The 25,488-nt window shown below is 46.3% G+C and overlaps 1 long non-coding RNA gene across 2 annotated transcripts in view; it reads left to right on the top strand.

Annotated features, from left to right (window-relative positions):
- LOC142829067 (uncharacterized) overlaps nt 1-25,488 on the top strand; it is a 160,841-nt gene that overhangs the window by 131,502 nt on the left and 3,851 nt on the right. For both annotated transcript variants that reach the window (XR_012903276.2, XR_012903277.2), the window contains 2 exons: nt 11,426-11,535; nt 21,719-21,854. This is a non-coding gene — a long non-coding RNA (uncharacterized LOC142829067). The remainder of the gene's footprint in view (nt 1-11,425; nt 11,536-21,718; nt 21,855-25,488) is intronic.

Consider the following 25,488-nt stretch of genomic DNA (forward strand, 5'->3'; position numbering starts at 1 on the left):
TAAAGCCACTGAAGTTAAAGGGAATTTTTGCATTTTGAAAGTGCATTTTGCACTCACTTAAAAAATGATTTTCTTTCTGTTGGGCAGGAGCAGAATTTGAAGCCTGGCAGGTCAGGAGAAATTGGTGACATAGAACTTGGGTGTTTTCCTCATGTGACTTGTTTATTTGCACTGTCCATGCCAGTCCTTGAACAGAGACTATCATCAACAATGTGCAGGCAATCCCCTTAGGCAGTAACTGTCCCACACATTTACTTTAGTTAAAGAGATTAAAACAAGGAGCAAAACTCTCCTGTGTGAAACCCCTCCTTCCAAAGAGAAGCTACGAAACCATACTAACAACACCCCAACCTTTCTTCAAAGACTGAATCCAGCTTGTATGTCAAATATAAGTTTATAACCTGTAACAGCACCATCTTGTGACTCTCACCATAATCTCACTCTGTCTCTCACACTCACACATGTCAAAACGAGCTCCTTGCTCCCCACCGCTTGTTCTTGGAATGAAATTGGTCTTAAACTCCAGTATCTGCCTTCCTGCCAGCATGCCAAAATAACCCTCAGTTTACGTTCATATAGAAGTGATATTTTAATGAGTTGGGCTTTCTGTCTGTTTTAATGCTGTGCCACACTCTCTTGTTTGGGTCCAAGCTCTCATAAGCCAGACAGCTTCTCCCTCTTTGATGGTAAAGCATTTTCACTACTCAATGACCATCCTTTCTTCACCTGCCCTTGTCCCAGCTTGGCTCAGTTCCCACGCTGACTACAAACACCTCTCTTCTGACCGTTCTTGCTTTCCCCCCCTCCTGTCACCCTTTTTCTGTTCCAGTTCAGATCCCTGCAGCTCAGACATCTGACTCCTCCAGCCTTCCTTTCTCTTCCATGACTCAAGGCAGTGGCATAGCAAGAGAGGGGCAAGGGAAGTTGCCCAGTGGCACCAATTTAGTCCCCTTCTGCTCCTCATAATCCCTCAGCTCACCTGCTCCTCCTCTGTCTGCTGCCGGCAGCTGAAGCCTCCTCCCCACCTCTCTTCCCCCAGCCTGACCCTCCTCCATCTCCACTGGCAGGTTAGTGTGTGCAGGAGCCCGACCCCAAACTGGAGGGGGCTGGGGAAGATGTGGTATAAGCTCTGCCACTCCTCCCAGGTTCGGGCTCAGCTGGGTGCCAGCTTTGGGTCCCATCATGCAGCAGCGGCAGGGGGTGCAAATTTTTCCTTTGCTCCTGGGGCATAACACCCTCGCTACGCCTCTGACTCAAAGAGCTCCTAGGTATAGCTAAATAGGTTCAACCTGTGTTCCTTGTAAAAGCTGAGCACTTGGGTGGCTGCCCAGGAGACATTCAAATGCTGCCCAACTAATTAGCAGAGCGCCCTCAATGCCCACAGCAGTCAGGATGTGTTTCTACTAGTGGTGCATGTGCACACATGCCTCAGTGCATATAACATTTATTCCACACATGGATGGAAAAAATTAGAGAGAACACTGGTCTCAACCTATTTCTAATAGTGAATTCTCTTTCTCTTGCTTACAGTGTGACACCGGTGCCATTCATTGGCTCTCTTCCCCAACCTGCAGACAATCCCCAGTGGGAGAAGAGTTTTTAATCTCCGTATTGAATGGCATCCAGGCTTCATCTGTGCCTTTCCAAATAATCCAGGACTTCCTAAAGAAGTACTGACTACTGTCCCTGGGCAGAAATTGCATCACCCTTTGTTCCACTTAGAGCTGTCCTTTTTTTTTTACTAGCTTCCACTATCGGTGACCTCAGAAAAGCCGAGACTATGGGCCACTTTTTACCATAAATCACAAAATGGCACCTTTTAAAACAGTAACAGGAGTGGCTGCCCCTGCACCTAACTTTTTTTCCTCCACCACTAAAAAAAACAAAACAAAAAAACACATTGAACATTGAGCTGTGGCTTGGTACAGCATAATGTGATCCATTCCATTTATTTTATAGCACTTTATTGCCTTCCTCAGTTGTCTCACAATGCAGACTTCAGGCAGAGTGGAGCCATGTTACTTAGCAACTTGCAATACACACGATAAAATTAACCCAAACAGTTTTGTTTATTAACTGCTTAATAAGGAACAAACAAAACAGCAACCAGAGAATTTCAAGGCAAGAAGACTTTCCATTTTTGTCATGTTACGAACACTACAAAGAACAATGCTAACTTATCTTGTGGCGATCTAGGGACTTTCTAGCTTTTTTTAGAAGGCCCTCTTTTGCAGCTCCAATGTCTTTTCCCTACCCACCCTCCTGAAGTTTTGTGTAGTTCCATGTAACAATTTTCTTCTGTATTTTGTGCATATCTGGAATCGAGATGGTTACTACTTCCCCTAACAAATGCAGTTTTTCTAGAATAATGTCGTTAGCAGTGTGACAGGCTATTTGTATCTTTGTAATTGAGCTCAATGGAGCTCCAGAAACTGAGATGAAGTGCGACTGCACAACACAGAGCTGGATTCAGATGTCAAGTTCCTGAAGCTACACTGTTTGGACCAGAGATTGCGGCAGAGGTGAAATAAGGGGGTGCGTCCTGGTGCACAGCTCTAGCAGGAACATGCTGAGCTGCAGGGAGCCATTTAAAGAGCTGGCAGGGACCTGGATTGCAATAGGACAGTATCTGTAAGAAATTTAAATTCCTTTCACCTCTGGATTGCAGTATGGGCCCATCTCTATTCAAGAGCTAAAATGCACTAACAGAAAAAGAAGCCCCCCTAGAAGATTTAAATTGTGGACAGTAGAACCTGTAACCCCCGCACCTACTGGGTGTGGTTCACTGTCCCGTGTAGTGGCACTTAGACCACTTACAGAACAAATGACTTTGTTCTACGCTTTAGCTGAAAACCAGTTGACTTTTACCTCAAGTGGTAGAGGCTCATGCACTAAGCTCCAGAGATTCCAGGGTCAGTTCCACCTGTTGGTGGTACGTACACACCTGTACAGCCCACAGTTTGCAACAGAAAAATAAAAAGGGGTCCATTTACTAGCACTATCTCTGTATAGGTGAATGCTAAAGGGCCTTGTAATTCTGGAGATGTGGGTTCTAGTCCTATCTTGTACAAATTGTTGGGGGGCAGGAGTTTTTAAAGCTCAGCACCCCAATTCACACTGCCCTTGAAAGCATGGCCCTTAGTATTGTTGTGCCTCAGTTCCCTATCCATAAAATATGAATAATAGAGCCCTGCTTCGGGGGGGGGAGGGTTGTGAGGAGAAGTGTAACTCGTGCATGGGGGGCTCTAGGTACTGTAGCAACACAAGCCATGTAGGTACCTCCAGAAATAGCCTGAGATGTCTAGTGTGCAATAGATTGGATGATTTATATCAGTTCTCTAATATTAAATGACAGACGTTTACTTTCTGGAACTCCTTTTGACTGGAGCATGGTAGTTTTAGAAATGTGGGTAACATTGCAGAGGTTAGCAAACGGATGGGAACACATTGCCTCACTCTTTCAAGAAGCCTTGATGAAAGGTTTCTGCCAAGAATTCCAGCCTTAGGAGTGACTCCTGTGAGATTATTTCCAGATATGAAACCCTTTTCCTGCTGTTACGCTGAGCCCTCCCTGGCCAGCACTTCGTGGTGACTGCTGATAATGAAAGAGCAAAGGCCTCCCTCCCAGACATTCACTGGAACAGCTGATCGCGGCAGCCTTTTCCGGCTTTTATGGAGAAGAATGAGTTACTTGTGTGTTTGTGTGAGAAAATATTTAGACGCAAGATATGGCAGCCATAGGTTTTTATGGAAGCAGAATGCAGATCCTTATCAGAGTTCGTTTATTTCACATGAAATGACAAAATAATTCCTTGGAAACTTATTCTTGACAGTCCCAAAGACCAGCATGCATGCTATTGAATGTAGATTAAGGTGAGGCTGCACCAGGCACGTACGGAAGGGGTCATGTTCTGTTCCATGCCAGACAGACTCAGAGTTGGAAAGAATGAAAGGGAGACATAAGCAGGTCAAAAGGAGAAGGCAAGAGAACTGAAGCCCTGATTCCACAACTGGATCAATGTGGGTTGACTCCCTCTGATCGGGCTCTGCATAGATTCAGTTGTAGGAATCCCGTGTGAAATTGTCCGAAGTTGCTCTGTCTTAATATAAACTTTTATCTGTGTCAAAAAACAACCTAAAGCAAAAACATAGAATCCTCACTTAGAACAGGACAAGACTTATTATCTGTAACCAATGCATCCTCCTGCCATGGCAAGATTTTTTCCTTCGTACATTTTCTAGCACTTTGACCTAACGGTGGGGTTTCCCTTGAGAGGCTGTTCAGCAGGTGAGTAAATCTCTCTGCTGGGCAGTTTTACATAATAGGAAGCCTAAATGTCCCTTCCTAACTGTCATCTCATCACACCCTAAAGAGCCCCTTTTTGCTTTATTCTCCAAGTACTTGGAGATTTATCCTGGCTTAGTCTTTGCCCAGCCAAGTTGGCTATAGGTCTTACTCTGAGTTGTCCGATGGATGGTATGGTCCCCAGGTACACATTAGAGCACCTTTGGAGCTCTTGGAAGGGTATGTCTGCAGTGGAGCTATAGGGCTAGTGTCTAGCTTGGGAATAAACAGATATGCAAGCTTAGATAGCGTTAGTGCACTAAAAACAGCAGTGCAACAGCAGTGAGACAGCCTCGCCACCCAGAGTACAATGACCTTAGCTACCGCCTTGGGCCTCTAGTCCATCCCACCACCTGTGCTGCCATAGCTACACTGATTTTAGCTTGCTCAAAGCAAGTGTGTGTATATCTACCCAACCCAGAAAGTACAGCTCTGGCTCCACTGGAGATGCATCTTGAGCTACACTGTCTAACACTGCCCTCCTGGACCATTCTTCTGCCCCAACCACACCAGCAGCAGTAGAAAAAGCAGAGTAGGATAGGGTAGACCTGGGTTCATTTCCTGACTCAGCCACAGACCACCTGTGCAACAGTAGGTAAGTCACATAATCCATCTTGTCAAGTATCAGGGGGTAGTCATGTTAGTCTGGATCTGCAAAAGCGACAAGGAGTCCTGTGGCACCTTGGGGTATGTCTACACTAGCTCATTAATTCGAGCTAGGTAGGCAAATGAGGCGACCGGAATTGCAAATGAAGCCTGGGATTTAAATATCCCGGGCTTTATTTGCATGTTCCCGTCTGGTCACCATTTTGAAATTTCACTATGCTGAACTCACTGCCGCGCGGCTACACGCAGCAGTGAGTTCGGGCTAGTGAAATTTCAAAATGGCGACCAGATGGGAACATGCAAATAAAGCCCTGGATATTTAAATCCTGGGCTTCATTTGCAACTCCGGTTGCCTCATTTGTCTACCTAGCTCGAATTAACGAGCTAAGGTAGACATACCCTTATAGACTAAGAGATGTATTGGAGCATAAGCTTTCGTGGACAAAGACCCACTTCTAATATATTATCCATCTTGTGGCTCAGCTCCTCTTTGATAAACTAAGAAAAAAAACCTTTGTTACTAAAGAATGTGTTGCAAGAGAAAAAAAATCCACTAGGACTTGTGAAGCACTTCGATGTGGTAGTGATTAGGGCTAAAGAGTGAGGAGTGAAGCACCAGCTCTGTGCCACTGGAGAATCCCTGGGGTGGGAGGCAGTTACACTGATGTGGGGGCTACTTTGGAGCTGTGTTGAGGCTCAAAGAAGCCACTCCCCAGTGGAGGAGCTAGGGGATGGATAAGGAGTTTTTAGCAAAGAAACAGGGTTTCAAAGCACTTTGGCGTACACATGCAACTGCAATGCTCCCTTGGCTGGGATATCAACTCTTCGGCCTGTGGACCGCAGCCAGAAATGTGACCCGCCCCTTTGAGCTCTGGCTGGCCTGGCTCTGGTAGCACAGCCAACTGCTCAGGTAGCCAGGTGTGGGCCAGCCAGTGCAGCAGCTGTGTGACATAGATATACCAAGTTTTAATGATCATGGGACAATTTCAGTGGAGTAACTTGCACCTACTTCCAGCCTCCTCCGCATGGAAATGACCAACTTAGCCTTCCTTAGACACCCACCCACTTGTCGAATTGTAATCTGAACCCTGGTACACAACACCTCTGAAATTAACTTCCAGGAAATGACAGCAGTTCCTATAGGGTCCAATTGTGTTTAAAAAATGCTTTCTTTTCTTTTGTCATTGGTTCATGCACACTCTGCCTCTTTTCTCCACAAGAGAATTATTGAAAAGCTGATATGGGCAAACCTGATTTCAAGACTTTTATCAGTGCAGGCTTTTTTCTCTCGTGGTCCCCTGAGGTACTCATGTAACTCCATGGGCTGCAGCAAGGTTGCATGGGTCAAAACCAGGCCATGGTTTGAACATTATCTTTGGCAATTTAAGGTCTGCTTATAAAAACCAGGCCCCCCTATTGAAAGTTCAAGCCAGGCTGCTCAAAGTGTCCTTTGGTTGCTTGGCTTAGGCTCCTTTAGCTAGAGACTTCCTGTAAGACAAGTAAAAGAAGCTACTCAATGGTATGTGTTGATGTTCGAGCCATGTTGTTCCCTCTTGCCCTCTGTGCATCCCAGAAAGTTTTAAAAATAAAAACATCCCAAAGCATTAAAAAAAATCTGCCTTGGAGCTGAGTCAACTCTCTTGCCTTTTCCAATACTTTTCTCTTAGTTTTATTGTCCTAGTGTGATGGCATTGGGGTTTTCCCGTTTCCTGCACCCCCGTAATGTCACGGACAGACTCCACCAGCCAGTAGAATAGAGGGTGTTTATTGCTTCTCCAGGATACAGCACAGATGTAATCTGGTTCCAGGGCAGGCCTAGGATGCCTCAGCCCCCCTTGAGATGGGGGAGACTGGGCCCCTAAATTCCAGCCCCTTTCCCTAGGGGCTATCTCCTCCATGCTCCCAGACAGAAACTAACTCTCTTCCAGCCCTGCCCCCGCAGCCAGTGCCGGCTTTCCACCTTCCTTTGTTTCTCTCCCTGAGGGGTAGCTGGTCAGACAGGTTTGGAGCCCCCTTTGCATAATGACTCATCTCCTGCCCTGCTGGGCCGTGCTACAGACAGCAGCCAGTGGAGGTCACCCACAGCCCACTGCCCAGCATAGAAACCAGCAAGGTACCCCCCACTACGTCACACCTAGTCACACCTCCATTTCATGATCCCTGACACGCACGCACGCTCGCCTGCCCGCCTGCACGCATGCCAGAAAAGGAAATTAATTACATGAGGGGAGAGACTGGGAATATTAGACTTTTATCTTGAAAACCAACCCATCACCATCAGCTCCCATGCATGGAAGTGTTGGAAATCTGTCAACCCAAAATCAAGATATTCTGGGGATGGGCAGGAGGGATACAGTCTATCATCTGTATTCTTTCCAAACTTCAACTTTCAGCTTTCTAAAATTTATAAGTTGATAATAGGCAATTGATTAGGATTATAATACTTAAAGATGGATCATTGACTTCAGGGAGGAAATCCACAGTGTTATGAGTCGCAAAGTTCCTTCATCCTCAAAATTTATTGGTTTCAGCCATCATGACCAAATGGGTTACTGGGTTAAGAATCCTGGCCATGAATGTCTTTCCATTGACAGAAACAAAAAGCTACAGGACTCCTCACATTGTCATGACTGTTGCAAACAAAGGATGAACAAGCCAACGCAATATAGACGAGGTTCTGAAACTCCAGCAGATCCTCTGAGAACTTGTAGCTTTGAGACGCAAAATTTAATTAAGCAGCAATGCGTTATGCTTTTGATATGAGATGGAAATGTTGCTTCAGGCACAAACACGGAAAAAGTGGCTTTTGAATGATTTTTAATTAGACTTCAATAGTGCCTGGAGGGCACATATTTCATTAAAAAAAACCTAACTCTATATGATGAAAAACTGAAATTAGATTTTAACATATGCAAATAGCTGGTTCAAAGGCTCTGAACTTGATAAATAAGGAGGGGAGAGGTTATATTCTCGACCTTTCAAGGTTGATTTTTCTTCCATTGATACATTGACCAGTTGTTTGGGTTATTTTTCTTTGCAATAGACATTTAACACTAATGCAGCTGCAGAAGCACATCACACTGAACAGCCACACAAGGTATGGATAGGAAGGATTAGATCCTCAGCTGGTGTAAACTGGTACAACTCCATTGTCTTTACGTGTACTATCTCAGAGCTGACTTGTTTACAATATTTCCAAATTAAGGATCAGATTCTGATACCACTGCTCATGCCAAGAGCCATCTTGCTCCACAAGATGTCCCATTGACTTCAGTAGGATATCTCAGGGTATGTCTACACTACCCCGCTAGTTCGAACTAGCGGGGTAATGTATGCATACCGAATGTGCAAATGAAGCCCGGGATTTGAATTTCCCGGGCTTTATTTGCATAAGCCGTCCGGCGCCATTTTTAAATGCCGGCTTGTTCGAACCCCGTGCCGTGCGGCTACACGCGGCACGGGCTAGATAGTTTGAACTAGCTAGCCATTCCGAACTATCTGTACGCCTCGTGGAACGGGCTAGATCAGGGGTGTCCAAACTTTTTTCAAAGAGGGCCAGATTTGATGAAGTGAACATGCGTGAGGGCCGACCATTTTGCCTGACATTCTTTGAACCATTAAAATTAAATGCAAATTAACTATTTTATGCAAAGTTTATTGCAAACGGCATACTTTTCATTTCGTCACATGGATGACAAATCTAAACAGGTGTTAAATCACTCTGCCTTTCATATCTGAAGACCAGATGAAAAAAAAATCCAGGAAGCTGAAATATATGTCAGGAACATTGTAAAGTACATTACATATGATTGGTAATAAAGGTTGTCTGTCAACTTTTAAGTTCAAAAAATATGAACAGGAACATAACACCAAGTATACATGTTGTGTCCAAATATATTTATAACTGATTTAGACCAACTGACATTAACTGAGATTTTACAATGTATTCATCTCAATACATATGGATTCGTTGGGGGCCATGAAAGATAGATATTGCCAAATTACCTGTGGGGCCGTATTAAACTGGAACACGGGCCGCAATTGGCCCGCGGGCCGGACTTTGGACATGCCTGGGCTAGATAGTTCGAACTAGCTAGCCATTCCGAACTATCGTGGAACGAGGCGTACAGATAGTTCGGAATGGCTAGCTAGTTCGAACTATCTAGCCCGTGCCACGAGGCGTACAGATAGTTCGGAATGGCTAGCTAGTTCGAACTATCTAGCCCGTGCCACGAGGCGTACAGATAGTTCGAACTAGCTAGCCATTCCGAACTATCTAGCCCGTGCCGCGTGTAGCCGCGCTGCATGGGGTTCGAACAAGCCGGCATTTAAAAATAGCGCCGGCCGGCTTATGCAAATAAAGCCCGGGAAATTCAAATCCCGGGCTTCATTTGCATGTTCGGTATGCATACATTACCCCGCTAGTTCGAACTAGCGGGGTAATGTAGACATACCCTGTGGGAGTAAAGTACTATTCAACACAAGTAACAGAATAAGAATCTAGCCATAAAGCTGTTAAATTGGCTCAAAGGATTCTGGTGCCAGGACATTTCTAATCTGGGTGGCTCCATAGATATCTGGACCTCAGAGCCCTATTGTGTCTGCAGTGTGTTTGAAAGACACTTTGAAGTCCTCTCCTGATGGATTCTGGAAATTCCACTGAACAAGATCAGGGTTCCAATGGTTGCTGGTGGTGAAAATTTCCCTGATTAGCTGACCGCCTACAAAATATTCTAGCTCTTCTTGAGCAAGTGCAAGTAAATAGTTCCTGTCACTGTGTGGTGTGGCGTGTAATATTTATATCCTATAACTGCTGGGATACCTCTGCCTCAATACAATCAACTTTCAACAATAGCCCCACAAATTAAGAGTGTTCCCAATGGATCTCTTGTAACAAGGCTATTCACTTCCCCCACCACTGAAATGTACCCACCTCTAGGGCTCCACATAGCAGCTTTGCAGGTTTAAAGCCTAGACCTGCTTCTCAGACCTTAAAACCACCTGTTCACCACAAGACTTTCTTGAAAGACCAGTGCACCGGGAAATGACCTGCACCAGCCTGATGGTACCAGAACAAATTGCACAGCCCCTGCCTGAGACAGTCTTTCTGGTGCTGCATTTGTTGAGGATTAGGTCTCTGACCTCTTACCTATTTCATCCCTATTAAATTATTTAGGACTGTTCCATAAGGGGCATGACAGACAAATGTGATATTTGTGGTTTAGGTTGTGGGACAGGGCTTCTAATTTAAAACTAAAAATTGGTGAAGAAATACCACAAGGTTGGCATTCTTTTCTATTGAGCATACAGAGCTGCCTGGTAGGTTTATGTTACATCTCATTAAGTGTGCTCCCTGTGCTGTGTTGAGTGGCCATACTGCAGAGAGAAACACTTGTTAATGCAGTTTACAATGTTGAAACCATAAAACAGCCATTCATATGACCCATGAGTAGGTTAATAATTTATCCCTGGAATTCCCAAAGGTAGAGGAAGCTATGGAGGAGTAAGGGAATAGGCTGGATGAGAGAGCCTTCATAGCTTAGGAGAAGGGCAATCTCTCACGGCTTGGAATAGGAATGTGTCTTCTACATTTAATTTAATCTTGACAAGGTTTTGGGCTGGTTCTGAGCAAGGGGTGATTTGTATTCAATAAGAACAGTTTCATCTACTCCTCAAGCACAATTGATCGAATCGTAGTCAAGACTGATATTGAGAGAAGTGACCCAAAGTCACTACCTCCTCACAATTGTGCAGTGCTCTATGTAAAGTGATTTCAATCCAATTTTAAACTGTCATGTATCCTCCTCATAACTGGCTCTGAAAAGGGAAGGAGATGGGAAACATCTCTTTCACTGGAGGTTTTCAAAAGAGGCCAGGTAGCCATCTATCTGCGATGGGTTAGACACAGCAAATGCTGTATCATGGTGGAGGTTAGGCTACAAGACCCTTGCAGACCCTGTTAACCCTACTATGGTTCTATGACTCTAAGATGAGAAGAGATGTGTGAGCTCTTATTTCCCATTCTGGAAATACCTTATAGCTCTTAATAATGAAATAGTAGGGTGCTAGAGAAATTGTTCAAAAAACCTGAAATCCTAGCCCCATTGAAGTCAATGGAAGGTTTTCCATTGACTTTAGTGGGGCCAGGATGTCACCAATAGTATTTAATAAAGACAGAAGAACAAATCATTTGAAATTTTATAGGAAATAATCTATGGGGGGGGGGGTCACAAAACTTGTCTTTGTCTACTACGTACTGTAGGATTTTTTCACTGGAATGAAACCACCAAACCTTGGGTTCGGATTTTGTTTGGAGAATCAGTTGCACAAAGCCACTTCTGACTTTTTTTCTGGAATTGGTTCTGCCATCCCTGGATTAAGTCAGTTTGGATTAAAAATCAAAATTTCTGCTAGTGGCTGTGTTTTAATTGTAAAGGGCCTAAATTCTCTCTGCTTATTCCTTGTATTTTCCAGGTACAGCAGGAAGGCTTCCTGCAGCTCTTGTGTACCAGAGAAAGTGACATTGAAAGGAGCAGCATTTGCAAGCCTAGGAGAGCTGGATTATCAAGCCAATCCCTCTAGGGGTATGTCTACACTACAGAGTTTTTTCTTTTTCCGAAAAAACTTCAATTACGTCCACACTGCAATCGTGTTCTTTCAGAAAAAAATTGAAAGAACAGAGTGGTTTTTCTGACATTGGTAACCCTCTTTCTACAAGCCTGAACACCTCTTCCAAAAGGGCTCTTTTGGAAAAAAGGCATGTGTGGATGGGGAAGAGGGAGTTCTTTCGATAGAAGTAGAGGAAAAAGCACAGTTGCCATGGTGTTCACTCCGCCCACAGCTTACATGCGTCCACATTCAGTGTGGACGCTATCTGTCTTTGGCAGTGTGGACGTTCTCTTTCGGAAGATCTTTTCAGAAGATTTTTTCAGAAGATCTCTTCTGGAAAAGCTTCTTCTGAAAGAAGCCTGACGTCTAGACATAGCCTGGGTGGAGAAGGAAGAGAAAATGGGCCAGGGCCAGTTCTGTTTGAGGAAGGGAGAGCAAGCAGGATGGACTGCTAGATGGAAAGTCTTGATGTGGATCCAAATCTTTTGCTGTGTACCTGAGCCTCTCAGTGCTAGTGTGTGCACTGTCCACAATTCCTACCTTTTGATTATCAGGCAAATCTGAGCACAGTATGGAAAACATTTGTGCACTTAGATTATTTCTTGATGGAAAATGAGAAGAGCTCATTTCTGACTATTACCACGGGTCGCCTGTATGTAGATATATGTCTGGACAGTTTCTGAAGTAGGTGTCCTTTCCTGATAGACATAACAGTTCTTGGAGAGTCATTTTATTTGGTAATTTATTGACTAAGGGATGCTCAAACCAGTCATGGTGTCTGCGTCTTTTTTTAATGAGGTGCTGTTGTTTTTTCACTCTCATTTTCTGGATGGGTTAATTGAGATGCAAGAAGGTCAGATGCCTTTGGCCTAAAGCCCACAGAGCTTTCCAAGTCAGAGTTCTATTTTTTAAACATTAGGCCAAAAGAGACTGAATTGAAGTCAATGAGAAGGCACATGTGCTTAAAGTTAGGCATGTGTTTAAGTACATTGCTGACCTAGTGCCTATTTGAGAGCCTCATTCTTCTCCTTAATATGCTGTTTTAACAATGCAACTCCACTGACTTCAGCCCACGGTCAAACTGTCAGACGCACTGCATATTAAATAAGCTTTGGATGGGTACAAAAAGTTAATCAATAACCACTGTGAGATTTTCTACACTCCCTTTTCCCTTTCCTTCATGAAATAAAAGAAACCTGAGTTGGCTTTTTTAATGGCTCTCAAGACTACAGCTAGCAAAGTAAATATCAGGACTATTGATGTAAAATCCCATTTAATTAATTAACCAGTTAAACGTTAAAGACAGAATCTCATTCATATCCACACTATAATAATCCACCTAACAACAAGAAGGGCCTGATTCTGGTGTCATTTAAATGGGTGTGTGAGTAATAATAGAGTGTTTACATTACAGTAGCACCTGGGGGGGGGTGGAGCTGTCATGGATCAGGGCGCCTTTGTGCTAGATGCTGTAGAAACAGTAAAGCTGTAGTCACAGCAGAGTGTAAAGCCAAAAAAGGGCTGCTTTAAATCAATAGGGTGATGCTGATGTAAATGAGAACTGAATCAGGAATCAGTGGATTTGGTTTTGTCTCTTCTTTCTCTTAATTTTAACAAACACGAGACTATGAAGCTACAAGAGGTGGGAGGGTACATTTCAAAGACCGATTTATGAGCACAATACCATGGACATGACTTAATGAGAGCATCTCCTGTACTTAGAATGGTTACCACAGGGAGAGATTTATGACATCTGTAGCACATTAAATTTTAACTTTTAATGGTATAAAACCAAGGTCATACAACAGATAGAGGCAACAGCATTAAGCATAGCAAAGGGGCCCTGACTGGCAGTGTTTGCAGAGCAGAGAAACGCTGCAGGCTAAAAGAAAAAGCACAGGATTTGCCTGCCACCCGCTGGTGAAACATGGTATGAGGCCTTTGTTTCACCTCCATAAGATCAGTGTGTGGCTATACACATCCCTGGAGTGGTAGGAATGGATTAAAGTATAAAGATCCAGTGGGCCCGTAACTGTATAGCAGGGGTGGAGAACCTCAGGCCTGTGGGTCAGATGCGGCCCCCAGCTTACCTGGATCCGGCCCCCACGGCTCAGGGATCCCCCCCACATTGGGGAGCCCATGCTGGTACTCCATCCCCCCTGCCACCTACTCACAGAGCTAGAGCATGCAAAATCTACTAGCCTGGGTCCCTCCGGTGTGAGAGGGGAATGCGGGGAGGGTCTTTCTCTCTCAGTCAGGGGCTTCTCACTTTGCTTTGCACTTGTGTGCGGCCCCCAACTGCTTTGTCTGTGGGTCAGTGGCCCCCGACCTGAAAAAAGGTTGCCCACCCCTGTATAGAGCCACTGCAGAAAGGCCCATCGTGGGCATGGGGGCAAAGAAGGGCACTGGAGAAGCTGGAACAATGTCTTCATGAAACTAAATCACGTGTCCAACACATTTTCTGTACCCATGTGAAAAAAATGTATGGGCCAGATCCTCAGCTGGTGTAAATTGGCATAGGTGGTAGCTCAGCTGAGTGGCTGTCTCACTATGGGTGTGTCTAGTGAGAGTTTTATCAGAAAAACAGCTGTTTTTTCAACAAAACCTGAGTTAAGTTCACACTGCAATTGCTTTCTTCTGAAAGTGAATTGAAAGAACAAAGGGGGGTTTCCAGCATTGGGAATCCTCTTTCTACAAGGAAGAAGCCTTTTTCCAAAAGATCACTTTCGGGAAAAGGCGTGTGTGGACGGGGAATTATTTCAAGAGAAGAGGAAAAACCACAGGTGCCCGGGTGGCCACTCCGTCCATAGCAATCACAGCTTACATGCGAGATAGCATCTATTCAGTATGTACGCTCTCTTTCAAAAAAGCAGATCTTTTTCTATACACTTTTGTGTGTGGACACACTCTTTCAGAAGAAGTTTTTTTGGAAGATCTCTACCAAAAAAAGGGTTCTTCTGAAAGAAGCCTGCAGTCCAGACATAGCCTATGAGTCTATTGGCTTTTTTCTTTCCTTCTTCCTCTCCTTGCCTCTTTTCTATAGCTTAACCCTTTCTGCCAACTGTCTCTGTCTCTCTCCTTCCCTCCCATTCACTCCTTTCTCATCTAGATCTCATCAGTTCAGGTTAAAGGCACCAAAAAGCTGGTACCCGCTCACAGCTGGTTGGTTGACTCCATCCATGTTCTAGTGGTCAGCAAATATTGGTATTTGTAGGCTGGGAAGTAAATGGCCCTGGAGAGAAATGAGCTCTCATTTTGAGTCTAAGCTTAATCCTGGGACTACGCTGAGGTAGTGTAAGTGAGCCTGTAGCCTGTGTGTGGGTACTGAGCACTATGGGAGAGTTTCTGTCAGAGGCATGAGTAAATTCAGGAGCTCAGCTCCTGGCATTTTGCGCTGCAATTTTCAAAAGTGCCTAAGGCAGTTAGATGCTCAAGTCCCTTAGGCTCCTCTGGAAAGCTCAGTCTAAATTCACTGATAATCACACTGGCTAATCTCTATGAGCTAGTTATTCTAGTGTAGCCCAGAGGCTGAGACCACTGACAAGGGAGCATGAAGTCAACTCTACAGCCGCAGTTGAGAGCCTGCTGTTATGTGATAGAGGCTCATGCATTAAGCTCCAGAGGTCCCAGGTTTAATTCTGCCTGTTGGCATTACACTTAGGGCCGGCCCGAGCCATTTTGGCACCCCAGGCGTGCGGCGCCGCCCCCGGGACGTGCGGCCCCGCCTCCGGGCACATGACGCATGCGCGGGCCCGCCCCCGGGGCACGTAGGCAGATGCATAGTGCATGCGCTGCTCAGTCAGCCCAGCCACTGCTGATGGCGCACAGCCCAGGGCCACCTGGGGCGGGCTGCGCCTGGCCGTGCAGGGCTCTGCGGCCGTGGGGGGAAGGGCGCTGCTGGCCGGTGCTGCAGGGGTTAATACGGCTCCCACTCTGGGCGGCCGCTGCAGCCCACTGGGAGCCGGGCGCCCCCATAGGTTAGTCCGACCCTGGTTACACTAGGAAGAGTCCAGGCTTAGACACATTTGCATTAAGGCCAGGGTGATAGTAAACTAGCCTGACTTGCTTAGTTCCTTATCCAAGTGAGCATGAAATGTCTGTGATGCTGCAAAAAGAACCCATCATCCCAAATGTCACTGTTCTGAAAATGTTATGCATAAGGAGCACTGTAAATAATAGATTGCCATATGGAATGCTAGGGATTGCTCTTTTTCTTTGGCAATTTTGGAATGATTTATAGCTGTAGCAGGAGCAATTAAACAATCCAGCGGTCTCTAAAAAGACATACCTTCTTGGATGGAAGTGGTAGTGGATTCCTCAGCTGGGTCATAGAAACATGATAGAAGGACTCAATAATAGCATATTAGAACTGAAAGTGATCTCGGGAGGTCATCAAGTCCAGTTCCCTGCCCTCACAGCAAGACTAAGCACCATCTAGATCTTCCCTGATAGATGTCTGTCTAACCTGCTCTTAAGTATCTCCAGGGATAAGGATTCTACAGTCTCCCTAAGCAATTTATTTCAGGGCTTAACCACCCTGACAGGAAATTTTTTCCTAATGTCCAATCTAAATCTCCTTTGCTACACTTTAAGCCCATTGTTTCTTGCCCTGTCATCAGAGGTTAAGGAGAATAGTTTTTCTTCCTCCTCCTTGTAACACCCTTTTAAGTACTTAAAAGCTGCTATCATGTCCCCTCTCCATCTTCTCTTTTCCTCTTTTCCAAACTAAACAAACCCAATTCTTTCAGTCTTCCTTCAGAGGTCATGTTTTTTAGATTTTTAATCTGTCATGAGGGTGAACAGGGGGAACTTGGCCAAACCTAAGAATACAGAAGTGTCCTGCCTTAAAAACTCCAGAAGCACTGATTGGCTTCACTAGGAGGAGGGCCCTCTGGTAATGCAGACATTCTCAGTCTTGGGCATGTTGCTTTTTAATACGAGAACCTCTAAACAGCTTTTACCAGCAATGTGGGAAGGCTGTTCAGCCTCCGCTGGCCAGGCGTGCCTGAATCGGCCTCTTCTGGAAACTCTGGGCTAACTCGCTATCCCCGGGAGTAACTTCTGTATAGTTTGGAGGACAAGTGACCCAGAAAAAACTCAATTCCCGACAGCATAAGATTCAATGGCTTTTTTTTTGTTCTCTCCCTCACCCCTATCCCTTTCAGATCCATAAATTGCCATTGTCTTTCTGTATCCCCTACGGTTCCTCTGTGTGGAAAGGTGTGGGATGCTTTCCATCAAGTTAGAACAAGAAGAGCTCTGCATGGGCAACATTCATTTGAAGATATTTATCAAGGAAGTCAGCCTCGCATAACACACACAAAATGTAAATGAGAACAGCTGAGAGAGAGAGAGGGAGAGGAAGAAGTCTGTTCACTTCTGCTGCAGGGTCTCTTTAATAAATAACCAAGTACAAATTACAAGCTAATTCTGATTCAGCAGTGACTACCTCTGCTGTGATGCTTCTACCGCAGCACATGGGCTCTTCTCCATGGGCTTCCTAGGCAAAGTTAAGCTTTTTAGTTTTCATGTTCCCTCGCCCGTGAGCATAACAATGAAAGCAAATTTCTCATAATGAGGAGAACACCCTCCTAAACCTGAGAGAGAGACAGCAGCACAGACCTGTCAGGGAGCCTTTTGTTGACAACACGAGGGAGCCATTTTCTCCCAGCCAGTCACAGAGAGGGCCTATATGGGGGCAGGCAGCCAGGCTAGCAGTGTACACAGGAATTGATCAGGAATGCATTAGTGCCCATCGATTTTGCTAATAGCAGTGTAAGAGCTGAAGATGTTTTCCCTTGTGACAGCACACAAAAACAATAAAAAATTATGCCATACAGAGATCCTCTGATAGGATGTATAAAGGAACAAAAAAGGAAAATACCACAGAGAAGAGATTGATCCATAGGGCTGTAAAAAATGGGCAGGAGCCTACAACAAGCATTTTTCTAGGAGAATTATTTTGATAATTCTCCACCCGCCCACCTCCTTTGCAGAGCCATGCAGCAGCGTTCACCTTCCTGATGGAAGGGGAGCGGCGCGGTAGGTGGTTGCTCTGGCGAGTGGCGCCAGCTGAGGTGGTGTGAGGGGACTGCTGGGAGGGCCGGCTGAGGCAGCATGGTGGGTGGCCGGGTCCTACTCCAGCGAGAGGGCCGGGGCCGGGGCCTGCTCTGGTGGTCAGGGCCTACAGTGGCCGTGTGGCATGGCATGGCAGCGGGGTAGGAGGTGGGGCCTGCTCCAGTGGGGGAGCCAGAGCCTGCTCTGGCAGGAGGGCTGGGACATGCTACATGGCTGGTAGCCAGGGCTTGCTCCAGCACGGGACCACGGCTTGCTCTGGCAGGGGGACTAGGACTTGCCATGTGGAGGGTGGCCATGCCTGCTCCGGCAAAGGGAGGCAGGGCCTGCCACAGCTGCAGGATAGGGCCAAGGCCAGCTTCGGCGGACGAGGCCAAGGTCACTCAGCAGCTGGCTATTCTGGCTGCTCCGATGGCCGGGGCCAGGGCCAGCTGCTCTGGCAGCCAGGCCTGAATAACAAATCATTGATGTACTGTAATGCTGAAAAAGGACCCACCCTGGCAGCCTCCATCACGGGAACTTTGAAAATGTAAATGTTGTTATAGTCCCCTTAAAATGCATCAGGCCTCCTGTCTTGAAAGTTTACTATGAAGAACTTGGACTACAGGCAGTCCCCGACTTACGCGGATCTGACTTACGTCAGATCCGCACTTACAAACGGGGCTTTTCTCGCCCCGGAGCTCACGGGCGGCAGGTTACCGCCCGTGTCCTCTGGGGCGAGAAAAGCTTCTCCCGGTCTCCCTGGTCTGCTGGGGGGGGGGGTCCAGCAAAGCCGCTGAACCCCCGCCCCCCCAGCAGACCAGGGGGACAGGAGAAAAGCCGCCCAGGCGGCGGGGGTCCCGCCGCCTGGGTGGCTTTGCTCCCGGGCAAACAAGCAAAGCCGCCCAGGCGGCGGCTTTGCTCAGGTGTCCCTGGTCTGCTGGGGGGGTCCAGCGGCTTTGCTGGACCCCCCCAGCAGACCAGGGAGACAGGAGCAAAGCTGCACAGGCGGCATCCCGCTGCCTGTGCGGCTTTATTCGGGGGCAAAGGAGCAAAGCCACACGGGCGGCGGGGTCCCTCCACATGTGCGGCTTTGCTCGGGTCTCCCTGGTCTGCTGGCAGAGGAGGGGGCGCAGCTAGTGTGCCCCCTCCGCCCCCCCCCAGCAGGCCAGGCATTTGTTGCGGGACGCCTCTGGTAGAGCAGCTGGGGTGCTGCCGGGTTGGTCCTGTGGGAACCTACCGGGCAGCGCCCCAGCTGTTCTGTCCCAGGCTCCAGATTCAGCAGCTGTTGAAACTGATCAGGCTGATTCCAGGAAGCTGGGGGCAGAGCAACTCTGCCTCTGGCTTTCTGTAGTCAGCCCCTAGTCAGTTTCAGTGGCAGCAGCTGAATCTGGAGCCAGTTCCGACTTACATACAAATTCAACTTAAGAACAAACCTATAGTCCCTATCTTGTACGTAACCCGGGGACTGCCTGTATTTGTAATAATTGTAGAAGATTCCTTTCAGTGGTGCATTATTTTTAAATCTTCCTTTGATAGACCCAACAATGCTTAACTGGCATCTAGGACTTTTTGTTCACAGATATGAAAGTGCTTTAGAAACTTTATCTAATTAAGCACCTAGCAGTTTTGTCAGACAAATGTAATTATACACACTTTAGAGGTGGGTACAACAAGGCACAAAGCTTCAATCACCTACAGAATCAGCAGCAGTGTTGGGAATAGAATCCAGGAATTCTGATGCTCCTGGAAGTAGAATTCTTGATCTAAGTGCTAGATCACGCTCCCTGACTCTAAGTCCTTTACTACAACCTACAGAACAAACTTTCTCCCAGAGATGTGAGCCAGAGATCATGATTCCCAATTATTGTTCCTCCAACTCTCGCTGCCACTCTACGTGCTTCCTTTTATGATTAACATGCTGCAGATCATTAGTCTCACATACATTTTCCTTCCCAGGTTTGCCTCACACGTTAGCATTCATATCATCAGGAGGGAGTTAAAATAACTCACCTTGAGTCAAGACTCATTTCTTCATGTAGGTTCCTGGCTAGTAAGCACATCTGATGCTGAGTAAAGTCAGATTGACTCCTGGGCTTAAGAACTAGTTGATCACCCAGTGCTGCTTGTGGTAAAGGACACCGCAAATTAACAAGGGCCTCCCTTTGGATTGAGAGTGAGGTGGGAGTCTTTGGACTGGCATGTATGACAGAGTAGCAAATGCCAAGTAAGAGCAAGCTAGGAAGAATAACTAAACACACATGATCCCCAGTAATTCCTTGTTTCAATTTGCTACAGAAGTTTAATTTTTAGGGCATTCAGTCTTCTTATTTATTTTAAATTAAAGACTCGCAACTACAAACATTAAGAATGAAACATATTACTTCTTTCACTAAAGAAAGAAGTGATGATTTATTTTATCAGTTATTGATTTTGCACTCCATATTCTTTTCCTCCATACCTATCCCATAGCTAGATTTAAAATATTTATTTTGCCCTCTTTGGCTTCCTCTTTCGCATGCCCCATGCCCATCATGGTTGTGTGGAAATACAAAACCTGATGTAAGAGTTTAGGGTATGTTACATTTCCTTTCTGTCACGTGGCACTATGTATGGATGAAATGAATTCCGACAGTAATCACAAGACTGGAAGGGAGTCTGAGATCATCTAATCCAGCCAGAGGAAGGTCTGGGACAGAGCTATAAACAGGGGAAGTTGGCTATGTAAAATTTTGCAGTATTAATTTTATTTTTATTTGGCTTCATATTGAATAAACTCTTAAAGTCATGCATCTTGTTAAATATCCCTTGTTTTAGTATTCTTTTCCCATAACATTTGAAAATCTATCTATATAGGTGCACAAGACAAAACTCACTCCATTCATGGATGAAAGAACTTAGAGGGAACACAGGTTGGCAGGTGAACTTTCACAGAGAAAAACTGCTATTTGGGAGACAATTTTCTCATCTAGTAAATGGCAAAATGTAGCAAGGTTCCCTTATCAAATATAACTTTCATGGCAGACTCAACTTTGGGACAAATTCATGAATTACTGCAGGCCAAAAATCGGAAGTGTTTCATCAAACACAGTTGCTTTTTCTATTATGTTTCTTATAAAACCCTCAAAACTATAGAATCCAAACACCAGATAGTCATTCTCTAAGCAATTTGACTAATCTCTGTTTTCAAGTGGTTTGGTCTCTTTCTCTCTCTCTCTCTCTCTCTCCAAAGGGGAGAATTGTGCAGATAATGTAGTAGTTTCTTTCAATAGGGTTTTGGTTTTGCATCTGAGGGTATGTGTACACTACCGAGTTTTGTTGGAAAAAAGGTCATTTTTCTGACAAAACCCAAGTTCTGTCCACACTGTAATCACATTCTTTCAAAAGTAAATCCAAAGAACAGAGGAGTTTTTCTGGCATTGGTACTCTATGAGGAAGAAGCCGTTTTCCGAAAGAGCTCTTTAGGAAAAAGGTGTGTGTAGACAGGAAGAAGGGGTTTTTTTTCAAAAGAGGCGGCATCCAGGAAATAACACAGGTGCCCTGGTGGACACTCCATCCATACTAATCACAACTTTATAGTTCCTGTCTTCTGCTAGCTCTGAAAGCTGCAGGCACCCTGGACAAGCCTTGTGGCACCCTGACCACGCAGCTCTTCCTGCCACAGGCCTTGCCACCCATGGCAGAGCCACAAGCCCCTTGCAATGCCCCTAGACCTTGCAGGGAGCAGCCCCAGGGGTTCCAGGACCCACCCAGGGGGACTAAGAGGCAGCCACCCTCCTGGTCTGGAGTGGAGATCCTGTCCCTCCTCGAGTTGAGGCGAGAAGGAGACATTGCAGGATCTCCACTCCAAGCACCACAACGCTGAGGCCTTTGAGCACATGGCTGAGTCCCTGGCAGAGCATGGACACCCACCCTGGACTTTGGAGCAGGTCTGGAGTATGGTAAAGGAGATCTGTCAGGGCCAGAGAGCACAGCTCGTGCTCAGGGCAGGACTCCACACCTGCCCCTATTACCAGGAGCTCCACCAGATCCTGGGCGGGGAGAGAAATGTGTTCTTCACCCATCATGGTGGACTTCAGCCTTGAGACCCCCATTGTCACCCAGCCACAGGTCACAGCGGAGGATAAGGAGGACCAGGGCCAGCAGGAGGAGGTGGACACCATCACCCTGTCCCTGGAGCCAGTGCCTGTCAGCCAGGACATCTCCCAGGCCTCGTATGATGCCAGGGAGGGATTTTCAGGTGAGTGCTCTCAGTTTGTCACACACACAGGGCGGGGGAGGTGGGTGCAAATGGGGGTGGGGGGGCAAGCATCACTCGGGCTGGACATCATGCTGCAGTCCGTGCACATGGAACCATGTGTGGCATTAGTGGCAGACTCAGCAGGCAGCCTCTGAGCACGACTGGGATCCTGCTGCCAGGATCAGAGAAGGCCACACATGTCCAGTCCTGGGTGGGCAGGGCTGGCTGCCAGCATTTGCCACAGGTTAGCAAGGCTAGCCACAAGGGTGCAGGCATGACCCCAGACAGCCTGAGGAGTGCCACACACAGCACACGGGAATGCCTGCATGTGTGAGGCACCACTTGCTCCCACGAGCAGTGCTGTGAGCCGCAGGTGTGTGTGTGTGGACACCAGGGAGGGCCTGGCTGCTCCCGGCTCCTCTGTCGCCCATGGGACCCCACTGTGGCTGAACACTTCCTTTGCCTGCTTGTCCGGGGGCCTCATGCTGAGAGTTTCATATGAGGGAAGTCCAACCTGTATTCAGAAACTCCAGAGTCTGAACAAAAGAGAAAGGGCAGGGGAGCGGTAAAAGCTCGTGGTTTTGGTAAAAGCCATTTCTGTTTCCCAATGAAGCACTCAAGCCAATCAAACAGGAACTAAAAGAGGACATTTTCACTTTGACTATAGTTTGCATTAGCTCCCTATGGTATGGATGTAAAAAATCTTCCTTTTTGAATCATGAAACGAGTTGATTTTCATCAGGGTTTTTGGAAAGGCTCAGCTGAGTCTAAAGGAAATATTTATTAATGATGATAGTTGTGTGAATTTTTTTTCTTTTTGGTTCACTGGCTATTGTGAATTTTTTTGAAAATATTTTCCTCTCAGTATTTTTGCTTTCATTTAATCATTTAAACTTTTTTTTATGATTAATACAACTGAAGGAAATTTTAAAATGACATCAAAATTATTTGATATAATTTTGAAATTTTCTGAATTTTTGGGGTGGAGAGATTAATCTGAACAAATTGTCAAAATAAACATTAATTTGTTAAATGCTTTGGTTTTGCTGAATTTCCTTTTCTTTCCCCCCCCCCCCCCCCCAAGGGAAAAAATGTTTGGTCTAGAAAATTTTGCTCCACTGTCATGGGGAATAATTACCAAGGTTGCAATACCCTGAATAAGCACTAGATGTCCTGCTACGAAAGATACATGATTTCTTATAAGTTTAACATACTTCTAACACAATAGTGCTTAGATCTTGTGCAGGGGGTCAGACTAGATGATCATAATGGTCCCTTCTGACCTTAAAGTCTATGAGATCTTAGTTGTTTAGGAGCCAAATTAGTGATCAGCATTTCCTAAAATGAGCCACAGTAGTGTAAATTGTTTCATTTCCTATAGTACTATATATTCCTGTTTAAATAGTATGACAGAGGAAATATTTAGTGTATATATAAAATATTATTCTCATGGCAAAATGACTGACCAAATATTACAAAACTTAAAAACAACAAGCACTTTAAAGACTAACAAAACATATAGATGGTATCATGAACTTTCGTGGGCACAGCCCACTTTTTCAGATGACTGGCCAAGTATTATTTTATAGGAACAGCCGTATTGGGTCAGACCAAAGATCCATCTAGTCCAATACCCTGTCTTCCGACAGTGGCCAATGCCAGGTGCTTCAGAGGGAACAAATAAAAACAGGTAATTGTCACGTGATCCATCCTCTGCCATCCATTCTCAATATTATCAACTAAAATAGTAGAAACATCCTGACTGGTTAATAACTTTGGTTTAAAAAAAAATCACACAACTTAATATCGTATGCCGCAAAGAATCACAGGAGACACATTCAAGAGCCACTTGCAGCTTACAAGCCGCAGTCTGAGTTTCACTATTCTGACACCTATTATGATGCTGGGTTAGGGGAGAGATTTCTAATTTCTACAGAATTAGAAATTACTACTTAACTGTCCCTTTTAGTGAATAGTTAAGGGCTCGTTCTAATCTTTTCACCAAAATAATCCATTTGGGTATGTCTACACTACAAAGTTAATTCGAACTAACGTCCATTAGTTCGAATTAACTTTGATAGGCGCTACACTAGCGCTCCGCTAGTTCGAACTAGGTAAACCTCATTGTACGAGGATTAAGCCTAGTTCGAACTTACTCGTTCAAATTAAGGGCTGTGTAGCTCCTTAATTCGAACTAGTGGGAGGCTAGCCCTCCCCAGCTTTCCCTGGTGGCCACTCTGGCCAACACCAGGGAAACTCTATTGCCCCCCTCCCGGCCCTGGACCCCTTAAAGGGGCACGGGCTGGCTACGGTGCCTGTGCCAGGTGCAAGCCTGCCAGCACCCAGCCAGCAGACCCTGCACCTGGCACGGCTCGAGCCAGCCACCCGATGCCCCCCAGCCCTCCCCCTCTTCCCGGGACCAGGCTGGCGGCTCCCGGGAGCTTGCCCAGGACCACAAGAGGTGGGCACCCGCCTGGTCCAGTGCAGACATCGTGGACCTCGTCCACGACCTCCGCACTAGGCACAGGAAAGCGGCCGTCTAGGGCACCAGAGCTGCCAGCCTGGCCACCCAGGAGCAGGTGTGCATGAAAATCAAGGTGGTCCACTGAGACCCGAGCCCTGAGCTTAGAAAAGCCGTACTGGGTCAGACCAAAGGTCCATCTAGCCCAGTAGCCTGTCTGCCGACAGCGGCCAACCCTAGGGATCCTGGAGGGGATGGACCAAAGACAGTGACCAAGCCATTTGTCTTGTGCCATCCCTCTCCAGCCTTCCACAAACTTTGGGCAGGGACACCACTCCTACCCCCTGGCTAATAGCACTCCATGGACCCAACCTCCATGAATTGATCTTACTTCTCTATAAACTCTGTTCTAGTTCTAGCCTTCACAGCCTCCTGCAGCAAGGACTTCCACAGGTTGACTATTTGCTTTGTGAAGAACAACTTTGTTACTAGTTTGAACCCTGCTACCCATTCCTTTCCTTTGGTGTCCTCTAGTCCTTCTATTATGGGAACTAATGAAGAACTTTTCTGTATGCACCCTCTCCACCCCACTCTTGCTTTTATATCCCCCCTCCATCTCCTCTTTTCTAAGCTGAAAAGTCCCAGTCTCTTTAGCCTCTCTTCATATGGGACCTGTTCCAAACCCCTCATCATTGTAGTTTCCCTCCCCTCTCCCACCCTCTCTCTTCCCCTCTCCAACCTCCTTTTCCCAGTCTCCCCCAGTTTTGTTCAATAAAGAGAAATTCTATTTTTGAACACAATTGTCCTTTATTTTGTACATCAGGAAGGGGGGCTAGGGAAGGGTAAGTGGAAGGAGGTGAGGGAGGAATGGGGTACGAGCCCCCAATGGGGAGGACTGGGCTGGCTCTACGGGCTTCTGAGGGTGGAAGCTCTCCTGCAGCCCCCCCAATTGCCCCCTCTCCCCAGATGACAGCCTGTGGCAAGTGCAGCTGGGCTGATGGCCGAGAGCTGTGATGTGCCCACTGTGGGTACTCTGGGCAATCCAAGCCAGGACTGCTTTGCAAGTGGGGCACCCCTGAGAACTGTCTGTCCGGGGTGGGGTTCAGGTCCCTTTAAGCACAGCCCTTGGCTAGCCTGAGACAGCAGCTCCATGCTCTAAGTCTTCATCTGATG

Source organism: Pelodiscus sinensis, chromosome 5, assembly GCF_052426305.1.
Source record: "Pelodiscus sinensis isolate ZL-2025 chromosome 5, ASM5242630v1, whole genome shotgun sequence".
Lineage (NCBI taxonomy): Eukaryota > Metazoa > Chordata > Testudines > Trionychidae > Pelodiscus > Pelodiscus sinensis.